Source organism: Acartia tonsa, chromosome 13 (genome assembly GCF_053477335.1).
Source record: "Acartia tonsa isolate MP-2025a chromosome 13, ASM5347733v1, whole genome shotgun sequence".
Taxonomy (NCBI): domain Eukaryota; kingdom Metazoa; phylum Arthropoda; class Copepoda; order Calanoida; family Acartiidae; genus Acartia; species Acartia tonsa.
The window spans coordinates 9,929,720-9,945,054 of NC_137272.1; the positions used below are offsets into that span (position 1 = coordinate 9,929,720).

Consider the following 15,335-nt stretch of genomic DNA (forward strand, 5'->3'; position numbering starts at 1 on the left):
TAGGTTATGATAGTCTACATGTACAACTTATTAAAGGACCTTTGCTACTATATTGTCTAAGTATAAAGTAACTTCAAAAATACTTTGATGATTCCTTTTATTTAGAAATTCAAAGTAGTTGCTAATATCAAAACTTGTTAGAAAGCCCTAGTACCTTTGGAAAACGTTAGTAAAGAGTGGAGTTCTTTCCTCCAACTTGATTAGGAATTATTCAAGTGCAAAAATAGAATCATTCTTAGTTGAGGGTTAGGAATCAACGTGGTTAGCAATTACATATATAGTAGATACAAATATTTTAAGTTTTGCAAAATTACTAGAGATTAAAGGACAGCTATCTGTAGGCGTTTGGAGCTTTAGGGACTGAAACGCACGACACAAATGCAATTGAGAGCCTTGTGTACAAGCAATTGCAACTAGATGACACTCTAGAGGCCCTAGAGAATGCTAGTATATTTGTGGCCATTGGTCGCGGCCCTAGGGGGACACTCGCACCGGTTGACACTCTAGAGGCCCTAGAGCACACCGGAACATGGGAACCTCTATAGTTGTACCTCTCTTTAAGGATGCTTGATAAGAAATATTAAGTTGTATAATACATGCTGAATTAGATTTTGGGACACTGATTAGTACAGCTCTGTAGCTTAATAGCTTGGATTCTAGGAGTAAGGGTACGGTAGCGCATCAAGTTGTACTTGTATAAGCCGGCTATGCAGTTTACTCTGAGTTTCTATTGTTATAAGAAAAGCAAAATACACCTGGTAGCTTGCTAGAGTTTAATTAAGCATTGGATAAATCTTTATTTATTTATTCTTGGAAAATCTAGCTTTATTTAATATTCTTGCAAATTATAGCTTATAAGTACTTCATAACATAATTTTAATCTAAGTTTAAAGTATTGAATTGAACTGCTTTTCTTTGGCAAAGTTGAATTGTTTATCACATCTATCACTTGAATCAATTTAGTCTAACCAGCTAAATGTTGTAAACTTTGACAATATTGCGTTTAACTTATTCGGTTTGGTAGCTAAGTTTATGCTTTGTCATATGAGTTGGAGATTGGCTTCAACTTGGTTGGTATTCTCTTCTTGTTCTGAAACTTGGCACATTTTATTAGAATTGGGAGAAAACATATCATTTGGTGCAACATCGGGTTGTTCAATATTTTTTTTTGGTGTAAAGGGGGGTGCATATTAGTTTGTTTTTTACATCAAAAAAAAAACTAAAGCTGAACAGGTTTTACATTATAAGGAGATGCAGAAGGGTTAAAGTGCAAGTGCAAAGTAATATAACTAAAAAGTGAAGTGCAAAGTAATATAACTAAAAAGTGAAGTGCAAATTCTTACATATATATTTTTTTCAATAGTGAATAGTGTATTAGAAAATTGGTGAGAATATCTTAAAGTGAAGTTTATACATATATATTTTTTTTTCAATAGTTTACAAGAAAATTGGTAAGAATATTTTAAAGTACAATTTTTCCAGGTATATTATTTTTGCATTATTGTACTAGAAAATTGGTAAGAATATTTCTAAAGTACAATTTTTTCAGGTATATTCTTTTTGCATTATTGTACTAGAAAATTGGTAAGAATATTTCTAAAGTACAATTTTTCCAGGTATATTATTTTTGCATTATTGTACTAGAAAATTGGTAAGAATGTTTCTAGAGTACAATTTTTATAGATATATTCTTTTTGCATTATTGTACCAGACGGTTGGTAAGAATATTTTATAAAAGGAGTGTAGATAGATTCTTTCTGCATTACTACCAAAAGAAATTTTTGGGAGGAATCTTCTAATAAGTTTTATATCAATTAGAATAATTTTATATTTCCATTTTTTAAGTCCGCAAGTTTTGAGATAGATTCTTTTTGCATTACTGTACCAAAAAAATTTGGGAGGAATCTTATAAAAAGTTCTGATATCAGTTAGAGTAATTTTACATTTGTATATTAAATCCGCGGTGAGTTTTAAGTAAAGGGTTCTTTTTGCATTATTGTACCAAAGAAAATTGGGAGGAATCCTTTAAGAAGTTTTATATCAACTAGACTAGCTTCTTTAATAAGCTTTAATAAGAAGTTTTATATCAGTTAGACTAACTTCTATAATTGTATCTCAAATTTTAAAATCTCAAGTTTAAAATTTAGTATCTCAAGTTTTAATTAAAAGAAATTTTAGCCAGCAAAATTAATTTTGATATTTGTATCTCAAGTTTAATAATTTCATTAACATCTATATTTTTCATTACTTTATTAATTTTTGATCCCACAATTTTTAAACCAATAGTGGTTTTAGTCAGTCATATTTTAACATCTATTAAGGATCTTTTTATACTTATTCAAAATGAAATCACTAAGAAAACGTAGTAAAAGTAGGGAAAAATATATTGACTATTTGAGAGATATGTCAAATCTTATTAAGTCCGATGGACAAGGGGACTTAGAAAGTTTACCAATCTCATCTCAGGATTTAGTAGAAGATGAAACTAGCCCTGAGTTTAATATTACTGAAAGAGTTATGTCTAGAAATGCAGAAGACATAGACTTAGTAAATGATATGAATTATACTGTTGAGATACTAAAACAAGATATTAAGTTTAATAATACTATTGATAATAACTTAGGCCGTATATTGCTTGAATTAACTGCTCAAATAAATGATTTGAATAAGAAAACAAATCTACCTAAAGGTAAATCAGTAGATGAAACTGTTAATGATTTTAATGAACATTTAAAGGACTTAGAAACTAGTATTAATGATAATGTCAATAGGAGAGTGGGTAAGATTGAGGACTTAGTAGAACAACGTGTTAATGAGGCCTTACAGAAACATGTTAGAGAAAAAGCTTTTAGTAACTATATCAATCATGCTGAAACAATTTTCCCCCCAAGTTTTGATTGCAGTTCTATTTCAGTTATTTCTGATGAAAAGCTAGGTCTAATCAATCACACTTTTCCTACTAGACATAAATTTAGCGGTTTTGGCACTCCTTCCATTGTAGTATTTTTTAGAAATATGAATGCGGCACAAGCTCAATGTAACTTATCTGAGCATACATTTAAAAAAACACTCCTAAGATGCACAACAGGAGAAGTATATGATAGTGTAGCTACACTGGTAGATGGAAATATACCACTTTTTGAAATATATAACGCGTTATTAACTAAATATGATACAAGATTAAGGCCTGAGCATGCCCAATTAGAACTTGAGAATTTTGTTTTGCCTAAGGATCCTACATTTAATAAAGTTGTTAGTAAAATTTTAGCTCTATGTCAAAGAGCTTGTTTAGAACATAAAGAGCCTGCTAGGACTCAAATTTATAATTTAACTGCTATTGGATACTTATTAAAAAATTTACCCGATGGATCAATAAATGACGGGGTAAAGATTAGAGCTGATTTAGTTTCAGAGTTAAATAGACTCCCAACATTTTCTGAATTAGTACAAGCACTTAGAAAGTATGCTGGTGCTATTGATTTAAACTATAAAAGAGATAACAATAGAAAAATGTATAATATGGTTGAGAAGTCAAAAGTTAGTGATATCCCTGCACCTATATTTTCTGCAAGAAACAATATGCTAGCAAAAATATCTGAGATTAATCACAAGTAGAATTTTTAGGGAATGGATTATATCACAACTTTAGTTTTCAGTCTTTTAACAATATAAGCCCGGCCGGCACTATATATAATAATGATAGTCAGCAAAGATATAAAGATTATTATTATAGAGATAACATAAAACAAAATTCTAATCATATTCCTTTAAGAGATAGCTCTGAAAAAAAATAGCAGAAATAATGATAAAAATTCTAACAGTAAAGATTATGGAAACCATATTAAAGTAAATGGTAGATTAAAATATAATTTATGTGGTAAAGGCACCCACACTAGCAGTAAATTTTGTTATGAAACAAAAAATAATGAAATAATTATAAAATTTACGGCCCCAATATCTGAACCTTGTCTTGTCTGTAAAAATGAGATTGGTAAAACTTTATTTCATCCATCTTACAGGTGTTTTATAAGGCCAGTTGCAAAACAACTTAAAATGCAGGGTAGATGGAAATATCCTAATGCTGAAGAGAGGTGGCAACTTAGTAAGCAATTAGGGGGTAATTCAGCATAAAAAAATATCTAAATTTAAAAACATATCTTTTCAAAACCCACCCTCTGGGGAGCTGAAAAGTGTAAATATTTCTGTAGATATGGGACGAAAAATATATATACCATGTAAATTGTCATTTAAAGATTCAATATTTAAACAAACCTCAGGCATGTATGATACAGAAGCTGACACCTGTATAATGAGATTCTCATAATTTTTTAGACTTTTTTTCTGTTTTTACGAGAGGGCCAGTAATTAGTATAGAATTTTGATAGTTGATTAATTTGATCCATTCCCAACTGAATCACTTTTATTATTGCATCAATGCAAACATTATTTGGGATTATTTAAATGCCTAGTAGTCTAGAAAATACTGATAAAGTAATACAGCGTAATAAATATGGGAATAGGATAATAAACAGTCCATATGCTACAGATATTTTAGTAATTTAATAATTTAAGTAATTTCAAAATCAAATCATTAGTTTTACAATATAAAGTTCTATATGATGAAATGGATAGACTAAAAATAATAGCAACTGTAGTAAAAATTTTTAACAATATCAGTATGTAGTAAATGCCTTAGTTGAAAATTTAAGTAATAAAACTTTTTAATGGGTAATCAAAGCAATAATTGATTTATTTAATAAGCAATACACATTGTATCCTAGTAAAGATAATTCAAAACACATTAAACGATAAATGAAAAGGCTTAAAACAGATAAAGTATCTATTATATCACAAAGTAAATTACCCGATGTTAAAAAGAGGTTTCAGTTAAAAATATTGTCATAAATGAACCTCTAGTTTTCAAAGAAAAGTTAAAGATAAAATCTAAATGTTATAAGGTTGATATTAGCTTTTCAAATCATTCGCCAGATCTATTAGATTATACAGCAATAAATATTAATGTAAATGATCCAAAGGTCAGTTTAACAGATAAACATTAAATAAAAAGTAATACCAAATTATGAACTTAAAAATTATTATGGTGTTGAACATTCAGTTCAATTTGGATTCTAAATTAATTGGAATCATATTATAATATCCCATCATCAATTGAATTGAAATTTTAACGATTTTTGGAACCATTGGCCAAGTCCTTGCCATATTTATAGTAGCTTTTAATCATTCTATTCTAGTCTTTGAAAATGAACAATTGATACTGTAATATATAAAAAGGTATACCTTTCTAAGCTTGGAAGTAATCATAAATACTCTCACATACATAGTATATCAAAAAAAAAACCAAACATGGAAATGTATCACCTTAAAATGGAAATTGAAACTATATGTAACTATTTGACTGACCTTATTTTACAAAGGAAAAAACTACCAAGGCAACAGGCCCAATATTTTAGAGATACCTTAAATATAGCAATGAGACTTAATGGTATCTATCCTGAATTTGAAGATAAAGAATATATTTTTAATTTTAATGAAAATTCAATTCCTTCGTGGGTTACTACCAGCGCTTATCAAAGTCATATTGAAAAATCTTCTTTACTATTCAAATCTTTTCAAAACACTCAAATGACAATTATTTTAAATCCCAATAAAGTATTATTAATAAAACGAAATAGAGAGAGTGTGCTTTATGAAAATTCATTATCTAATAAAGCACATGATAATAAGTTCTTTACTACAAATATATTGAAAAAACGATACAAAATAACCTAAATTTACTCAATAATAATAGGGTATCAAGAATAATCTAAAACTTTACTATTTATATGTTTGGAGCAAATGTTGCAGCTCTAAAATTGTGCAACAAAATTTGAGAATATTTGTATTGAACTATTAGAGAACATATTATGTACAAACATATTTTAGATACTGAGCATAATGGCAATAAGTATAATACTAAATTATTATTATTACCAATGACAGGCCAGTATACATATCAATTGACCAATGATAGGCCAGTATGAAGTAATTTTATAATGACTGTAAAAGGTTTCTAGAGTTATTATTATTATTACCAATGGTAGGTCAGTATACATATCAATTGACCAATGATAGGGCAGTATAAAGCAATTTTCATAATGACTATAAAAAGTTTCTAATTATTGTTTTATTTTATATGCAATTTTAGGGTTATTACAAGCCACTAGAAAAATAGTAACTTCTTATGAACTACTTTAGCCTGTGACAATAAATGTCTTTATTATCTGTATAATTAAGATGTCTAAGACAGTCATACTAAAATTAGTAATTAGGATGGTTAAGCTAGAATATAACTAGCCAAATTTTGGTTTAGTTTTCATAAAATTTGAAAATAATCCAACGAATTTTCTAAGTCGCGTTTTTCAAGATAGTAAACCTGACATTGCTCATATTAAATCACCATATATTGTAAAAGACTCTTTAAATGACTACATGTCCAAACAAACAATAATGACTGTAAAAGAGTGGCATGTATGGGTAGAAAATAATCCGCAGTTTATTGACAGATTAAAATTGACAGAAAGACAGTTGAAATAAAAGGAAAAGGAAGGAAATAAAAAATTACAATTTTCTAGTTAATTATAAAATCAGTGGTTTAAAAGCTACTAGCGGCTTCGCCACTAGCCTCTAGGGGCCTTGCCCTAAGAAGTTTGATAGACATAATTCTTTGTATTTTAGAATTTTGGAGGGGGCTTCAATCCTTTTTAATTCTAGTTTAAAAGAAAATAGCTTAAAACCATCACAGGACCTTTAGGTTTATTCCCTAAAGAAAAGAGTCCAATCGGTTCAGTAATTACTGAAATCTTAAGTTTTAGACAGACAGACAGACATCGTTCTACTTTGTATTATAGATGAAAAATATAAAAAGAAATGAATTTAATTTATAAGTTTTTGGGTTAGCATTTCTTAAAGAATTTAGCTGAACATAATGCTAGAACAGTATTTAATTCCAGAATTGATATACCTGAGAGTATTTTGGATAAATATCTAGCTATGGTTCATACATCTGTAAACCATGGCGATCTTAAGAAAATGATTGACAATTTAATAAATTACTATAATCTAAACTTACAGAAATTGCGTCATAAATATGTAAGTATATGTGTAGCATGTATGTTTTTATAAAGGCAAAAAGTTAACGGTTTTCCCACAAACAGCTAGAGTTCTGAAATAGATACACATGGATTTTACTAAAAGTTTAGGAACACCAAATAACGCTGATTTATTTAGCTCAAATAAAACAATCAAATTATTAGCTCTTTTGGGTTGTCAATTTATTTATTTATCAAATTTATTCAGAATGTCTAATTAAGCAGCAGGGAGCTACGTGGGGCTAGTTAAATAAATAATGAAAAAGATACTATCTAATCAACCTAATTTAAATTGGACATTTTTTTTTACCATCTATAAGCGCTCAATTTCATAACTATAATCATATAACAAAGACAGGTTTTACACTTAAACAATTAGCTTTTGGTATTGAGACACATTTTAGTAAATGTTTTTATATTAACCTTTAGTACCAAAATTTCATCCTATAATTTCTCGCAGTGTACAATTCTTTGAAACAACAATTAAACTTGACAAAAAGTTTGAAAACTACGAGAAAATTAATTATAAAACAAAGGCCAATAGAAATAAAATCACTAGAGCGTTTCAAGTAGGAGATGTAATTTTTTGAGGATATGAGAAAATTATTATGTAGCACTTAAAACATATTATCATCATATATTATTGTTATAGTAGAATTAAATCCAGCCTCTGCCTAGATATCACAAATTGACTATTATCAGGCCATTTAATCTTTTTAAAAAAATATACCCTTTTCTAATTTATTCAAAATTTACTTTCTTCTGTAAAGACTGAAGAAACACCAAAACAAACAACATTTGACATACAAACAGACGAACAAAAAGTATAGAGTAGATTCATTACTTTAAAGTCTTATTTAATCAAATTTTTGTCTAAAGTTCTTTAGTTTTATAATATTAAGTAATGATAAAGGTTTTAATTTAGGCAGTAAGTAAATAAAAGTACATTGTATGATATTTAAAATATTTAGTTCTATTAAAGTAAAATAAAATTTAAAATTTTGTTGCTCACTCTATTTGTGATATCTCTATTAAACACAAACCAGAGATGAAACAATGACAAGTGTCAATTTCTTGTTTTAAACTTCCTTTAAGATTGCGTCATGCTTTAAATATAATTATTTTAACCATACGTAATAGCAACTAATATTTTTGACTCAAAACAAATTTAAAACCTCAATCATGAAGAATATTGTATTTTTAGCTATTTTTATAACTTTTACATGTTCGGAAGATGTGATAGATTTTTCCTATCATGAAAAAATAAACCAAGATAAATATTTAGATTCAGCTAAATCATAAATGATGTGAATACGCTTTTTAATACATCCTTTACTGAATTAAAAACTGAACTAAATACTAATAATGCTGAAATTGAAGCAAAAGCTTCAAATATAGCCATTAGTTTTAGTAAATTTCTTACACTTGTCAATAGATATGACCAGTTATTAAAGGAAAATTGAAACTATTATTTCACATATGACAGATTTAGATCAACAAATTAATGCAGATGTTGAAATAAATTATAAAATCAACGAAGAAAAACAATCTTTTCATATAGATAATTTTAAAAAGCATCAACAATTTTTAAAAGAAGCTTTTGAACCTATACCACCAATAGCTGAAGCAATGAAAAAGGATAATGCTTTTATTAGAGGGGTAGATCTTACATTTAATAATCTCTATATTCCTGCAAGAATTTTAATAAGTTTTCTGGAAAATTGGATAGTAACTTTCAAATATTGTTTCCAAGGGGTTGTAACAAATGATCTTAGAAGAAAATTGACTCCTGAAAATAAACACTCTGACTTAGTAAATATCAATTTTATAGGATCAGGTCTGGTTGATAGTAAACCTACATTCTATTTAGAAATGAATATTTTATCAAACAAAATTAAATATAATTCTTTGATTGCGGTACCATACTCGGGGATCTCTTTAGATTCAATACAGAAAACCAAAAGATTGCTAAATTTATCACTGAGGATGAAAAACAATTGGGACTGAATGAAGCTATAACTTTTGTTTAAAACATATAAATGATAAGAAATTTGACCTTATTATTCAATATTGTCCTCTTATTAGCAATACAAAATTATTTCAAATTACAAACGAGGGAATTTTGCTTTTTAAACATGATGATAAAATAGGTAAAGCATTTGTAATAGGGCTTCAAAAGGATTTAAATAGTTCAAATTACCCGGTACATATTATGTTTAATGGGAAATTGGAATTTAATCTACCTCACAAAGGAGATGTGGTAATAGAAAGACAATCTAATTTTCAAGTAATTTCTTCCTCGTTAACATCTGATCAAAGACATCTATTGGAATTAAAAGTTAATGATACCAGAAGTAATCTGGAACAAGCTACAATTATTAAACATATAAGTAACTACTTCAGAAATTCATATTATCAGATATTCATTAATATTTTTGTGTTTACCTCAATAGCATTTTTGGGAGTTGGATCCAAGGAATTATATGAAAAAATTAAAGCACATTACAAGCCTAGAAATAGCTCTAAAAAACTTATAATAAACAGATTGGAAACAATACCTTTGAGATCTAGAAGTAAACGTTAAAATTTAAGCAATGTTATAGTTGAACAGTAGTTCTAAGTATCAGTTTTAAAAGTAAATTTTACAATATTTTTTTGGGGGGGGTTGACAACTTTTAGTTAAAACAATGTTTTAACCATTTGTTATTCTTCTTCCAGTAGAATTTTTCTTCCAGTCGATAACCTAAAAAGCAAATTATCTATTCTGAAATATAAAATATAATTTAAGAAATACAAAAAAAAACAGTTGATTTAAATTAGGTAATCTAACAAGGTGAAAATATCTCATCCTTACGCATTTAAAATATCCAAAGTAAAGTGTATCTCATTCCAATGCATTTAAAATATTCAAAGTAAAGTGTATCTCATCCCTATACATGGAAACAACTTTTATTCTTAACTAGTTTTAGCGTTTTCGGATTTTCGATTAAAAGTTTTCTTTCAGAAAATATTGAGTAACTTTAAAACAAATATCATATGTGTTTTCAACATTGTAATAGAATTTTAAAGACCGGGCTTGATTAAAGAGAGACTACAAATAAAAACTTTTCTTTGTTTCAATCCTATTTTGGTTTTAATATATAAGGCGGAAAAATTATTTAAGCAGTTATGTTTAGAACTAACTTTTGTCGGTGAAACATAAAACTTTAAGTGATTAAAGAATGAAGAGATTTTCTGGTAGGCTTTATTTTATAATATCATTTGAATTTTCAATAAATTTTATAAGATAGAGTATATAGCTTACATTAGATAGGATTTTATGTTTTAGGAAGGAGTCTAGAACTAGATATATGTAATACAAAAGTATAGAACTATTGCCTTGAGTTTTATCATAATTTTTACATAGTGAAATTTTTTGAAAGATTATTAAAATTCCTTTAATTTTTTTTTCCTAATTAAAAGATTTTAGATTTACGTTTGAAATTGTAGATTCCTAAGTAAAATTAGAAAAATATTTTAATGTAATATTCCCTATGATCTTCAACAAATTAAAGAGCAATATAGGAAAGTTTATTTCATTTAAATTTAACAAAGCCAGTTTTTCTTTCCAAATATAATAACTGTTGAGTTTTAGTTGAAAACATAAAAAAATTATCTAAGTGATTATTAAAGTAAAATTTAAACTTTAAATAAATAGATATATATAGAGGACCTTTAAGCATCTTAATTAAACTCTTATATGTTGAGGCAATGAAAGTATAAATTCTAGTGTTTCTTTAAGCAGTACAATTTTGGAACCCAAGTATATTTCCTCTAAAAATGGCAAAAAGAATACCTAACAAAAAAAGAATGACATTATCTATAGGTTAAATACACCAGGTTGTAAAGACCTTTAGTTAAATAAAATTGTTCACATATCTCGAAAATGAAAATCAACTATATAATAATCATTAAATTGATTAGCTGTAGTAGAATATCTACACCTACTTAAGATTGAATACACCTAGGTTGTAAAGATCTTAACAAATGCTACAAGAAAGAGGGAGGACAATACTTTAAAAACTAAATTCTAGTGTAAGAGAAATATTGGTTTGAACTTAAATGCCTCCCCAAAAGAAAGTTTAATTAAGTTTATTGGAATAAGACTTTATATATTGAGTTTGTTAGATTAAGATTAGGTTAAGATATATTAGGATATAAAAAGGTAATTAAAATAGAATTGAAGTACAGAAAAAAGATTTTGAATAATTATAGCGGGGAAATTTTATCAAGAAGCAAGATTTTATAAACATATTTATCCAATTAGCAGGTTTAACTTAATTCCTTAATTATCTAGACTAAGACTTTTCCTATAAACAAGATGTATATGAAAAGATTATTACATAAGTAACATTTTTTGTATAGTTGGAATTTAGAAAAAAAACTTAAAGTTATATCGAAAGCTTGAACCGAAATATTTAGTTATAAGTTTTGCGTTAATTAAAAAAAAATAATAAGTTTTTACCACTGAGAAAGTCAAATATTTGTTTAAATCACGTTTTAAAAACAACACTGTATTTAAGTTAAGTTTGAATATTATTTACAATTTTTGAAAGAGTTAAGTTAAGTTTAAAACAAAAGGTTATTTACAATTTTTAAAGTATAAATTTGAGTAAAAAATATATAAGGTAGGTTATCAAAATTGGATTTTCTGAGGTAGTTAATTAAAAAAAATATAGTTATTATTTAGGCCAAAAACTTTAAAACAAAATATTATTCATAAATTACATAGTAATTGAATTAGTTTATAATTTTATCACTGTTTTTATAAGAATTTGATGGAGGAATTTTGAAATTTTGAAATCTTTATTATACATGCCAAATTATGTAAGAAAATAGAATAATAAGTATTTAAACTTTGAGATCTTAGTTTGCTTACTATCACGAAAAAACACGAGGTAGTTTATTATGTTTGAATTATTGAGGTAGTTAAAAAAATAATATTTATCACTTAAGCCAGAAACTTTAAACCGAAATGTTTAGTTACAATTTATGAAGAATTTCTTTTGATTAAAAAAAAACTTTTTTTTCACTAATTTTATGAGATTTTTGGTGGTGAAATTTAGAGAATTTTGAATTTGTATATTTTATCACAATTTTTATCACAGATTAAGTCCAAAAGTTGAAAGTCCGAAAAAAAATCCGAAAGCAGAGTTTTTACCAGTTATTTAGAGAATTTTGAATTTGTATATTTTATCACAATTTTTATCACAGATTAAGTCCAAAAGTTGAAAGTCCGAAAAAAAAGTCCGAAAGCAGAGTTTTTTTTTACCAGTTATGTATATTGAAATTTAAAGAATTTTGAATTTGTATATTTTATCACAATTTTTATCACAGATTAAGTCCAAAAGTTGAAAGTCCGAAAAAAAAAGTCCGAAAGCAGAGTTTTTTACCAGTTATGTATATTGGGGTTTGGAACCATCTGAAACAAAATTAAAATTGATTAGCATTCATTTATTGTAATAAGGAAATAATTTTTAGTAAAAAAAAACTTTAAGATGTGCAAACTAAAGAACTATAAACTTATAGTTAGAAATAACTCCTCTAATTTAAGGGGCAGGGATGAAATTATAGTTAGAGCTTCCAATATAGATTTACGACTCATGGAAGAAATTTTATTATGGCTTATTCAACAAACCCGATTAATATTAATGCAGAAAATTAGTAACTTAAAGAATAAGGAAAAAAGTAAACATTGCATTAGAAAAAATAAGCAAACTGATGATTTAAATAAGTCATCAACATTTTTTGAATACATTGAAATTAATATGCGTTTAGCCAAGCAAGTACAGAGGGCAATGCTTCTTAACGTAGTTAAAACTTTAATGAAAAACTTTAAAAACCTAAAAACAATACTAGCTTTACCAAATAATTTGTTAGAAGAATAATAGGTGAAAAGTTTAATTTCAAAATACTGTAAAACTTTTATAAAATTTGTAATTACACATATAGTAAGCTAGGTACTGTAGTTAAGATTTGTTTTATAAGGAAAACTTTTCTTACTCTATTCACGGGCAGCAAGAAAGGGTTTCTTGACTGTTCCAGTTCAGCCGCTAGACGAGTCTATAAATAAAAATTTTTTATTAGGTAGGAATTTATGTTTTTAATATCTGAAAGTATACATGATCAGAAAAAAAGTCAGTATATATTATAGAAAGGGTATTTAAGATTTGATGAGTTTAAAGTAAATTAGAAGGAAGTAAATTAAATCAGTTGAATTAAGGAAATTTAATTATCAAAAACCTAGTATAAAATCTTAGTATATTAAAGTTACAGAAGCGAAGTAAAACTTAATGAATTAGGTAGCTAATAATTAGTTTAATACTCCTATAAATAATTAGCAGGGATTCTATGCAATCAAATAAAAATAGCCTACTGTCTATCAAAGTTTATTTAAGTTTAGAATGACTTTTATAAAAGTAAAAATAAAAATTTCTTTCAGAAGATATAAAAGCTTTATTTGATATACCTCTAGATTTATCTCAGGGGGTTGGGGCAGCATTTCTATCGCCTGACTTGTCCGAGGGGGTTGGTGATGGTGACGCAACGCTAGATTCTCGTCTCGTTCGGGATCTAAAATATAAAAAGACTATTAACTAAATTATATTAAATGATTATTAAAGAATATTTACATCCCTGTAACATCACTTATAGCGAATATTGGGTTTTAAACAGATGTGAATACCATAAACTAAATAAAAATCTAATTATAATCTATACTACTATACTCATATTTTTTATAATTGTCATTAACATATTAGAAAGGAGATAAAAAAAAACTTTACCTGGTTGGGAAATATTTTGTCTTCTCTTCTTAAAACATAGTCTCAATACCGCCGCCGTTCTAAAAAAAATGACAGCTATAATTACTTCAGATGCTAGTATCAAAAAGCCTACCAGGGCTACAAAGCTATCTGTAGGTCTAGACTTTTATAGTCCTGGATTAATAAAGATTTTACCAAGAAATTGCGTCAAGATAGATCTGCGTTTTCAAATTAAACCACCCGAAAGTCATTTTACTATGCTTAGGGAGCGATCAAGTTTAAGTTTAAAAAATATAATATGCACTGGTGGGATCATAGATCCTGATTATTTGGGTAATGTTTATTTCATACTTCATAACTTATCAGGGAAAACATATGTCATCCAAAAGGGTGAAAAAATAGGTCAAATGATATTTCTAAAAAGCTGTTATCCAAAAATATTAACCATACGCAGTTTTGGGGCAGAGAATGCAAATAAGCAAATGTCAGAATTAAAATATTTAAGAGAGGAAAGGGGATCTAAGGGATTTGGTTCTAGTAATGAAATAGAGGGAGAATAAAATAATAAACTTACCCGAGAGCCAAAAGTCCAAGGGCAACAGCAGCAAGGAATAACTTATCGGTCGTAGCCTCATTGCGTTCTTCTTGCAGAAGAGTATTAAGAATTGTTTTAATCTTATTTAAAATCATCTGGGAACTTCCATCTGGAATACTCATTGTTGAAAAAATCTGAAATTATAAATTTTTACAGTAATAGGTAAGTAAATCTAAACTCAATAATTATAGGTATTAATTTATCTATTGATATTATTAGTAAAGATATATAGGTAAGCATAATCTATACTAATGTTTGTGTTTATTAGTTTAAGCATTGATAATATTAGTAGAGAGATAATAGTGTTTAAAGAACATTTTTTTTGGGATAATATACAACTGTATAATAGGGGGATTCGCCTTGTTAAAACATAGGTTGGCAATTTTTTATAGTTCTTACAGGGCTTAATTGTTTTGTTGACACTACTGTAAAAAAAAACTTATTAGCAGTTGGTACTTTTCAGTTACACAAGAGATGAAAATTCTAAACTGTAATAGAAAGTATGAATTTAGTTTATCTCAAGAACAATAGGAAACACTAAGTAAACTTTAAATTGAAAAAGATTTTTGCAGATTATTCACAACAGAGTCAGGAGGGATAGTTGACAAATTGGGGCCAAAATTAGTAGTATTAAAATATTTGGTAGGATCAAGGTTTTTCTGGGTAGCACGATGAACTCTTGAGTTAGCCGTTTGACTCTGCTGGGAACGCCGTTTAATCTTTTTAGTACACTTTTGACCTACGAATAAAAAAAATCAATTAACAACAAAAATAATAAGTTTTCTTTTA

At 27.3% G+C, this 15,335-nt stretch overlaps 1 protein-coding gene across 3 annotated transcripts in view; it reads right to left on the reverse strand.

The window, feature by feature from the left end:
* The window catches only part of LOC145304287 (uncharacterized), a 72,022-nt gene that overhangs the window by 9,559 nt on the left and 47,128 nt on the right, over window positions 1-15,335 (reverse strand). The gene's annotated exons all lie outside the window — the stretch shown is intronic.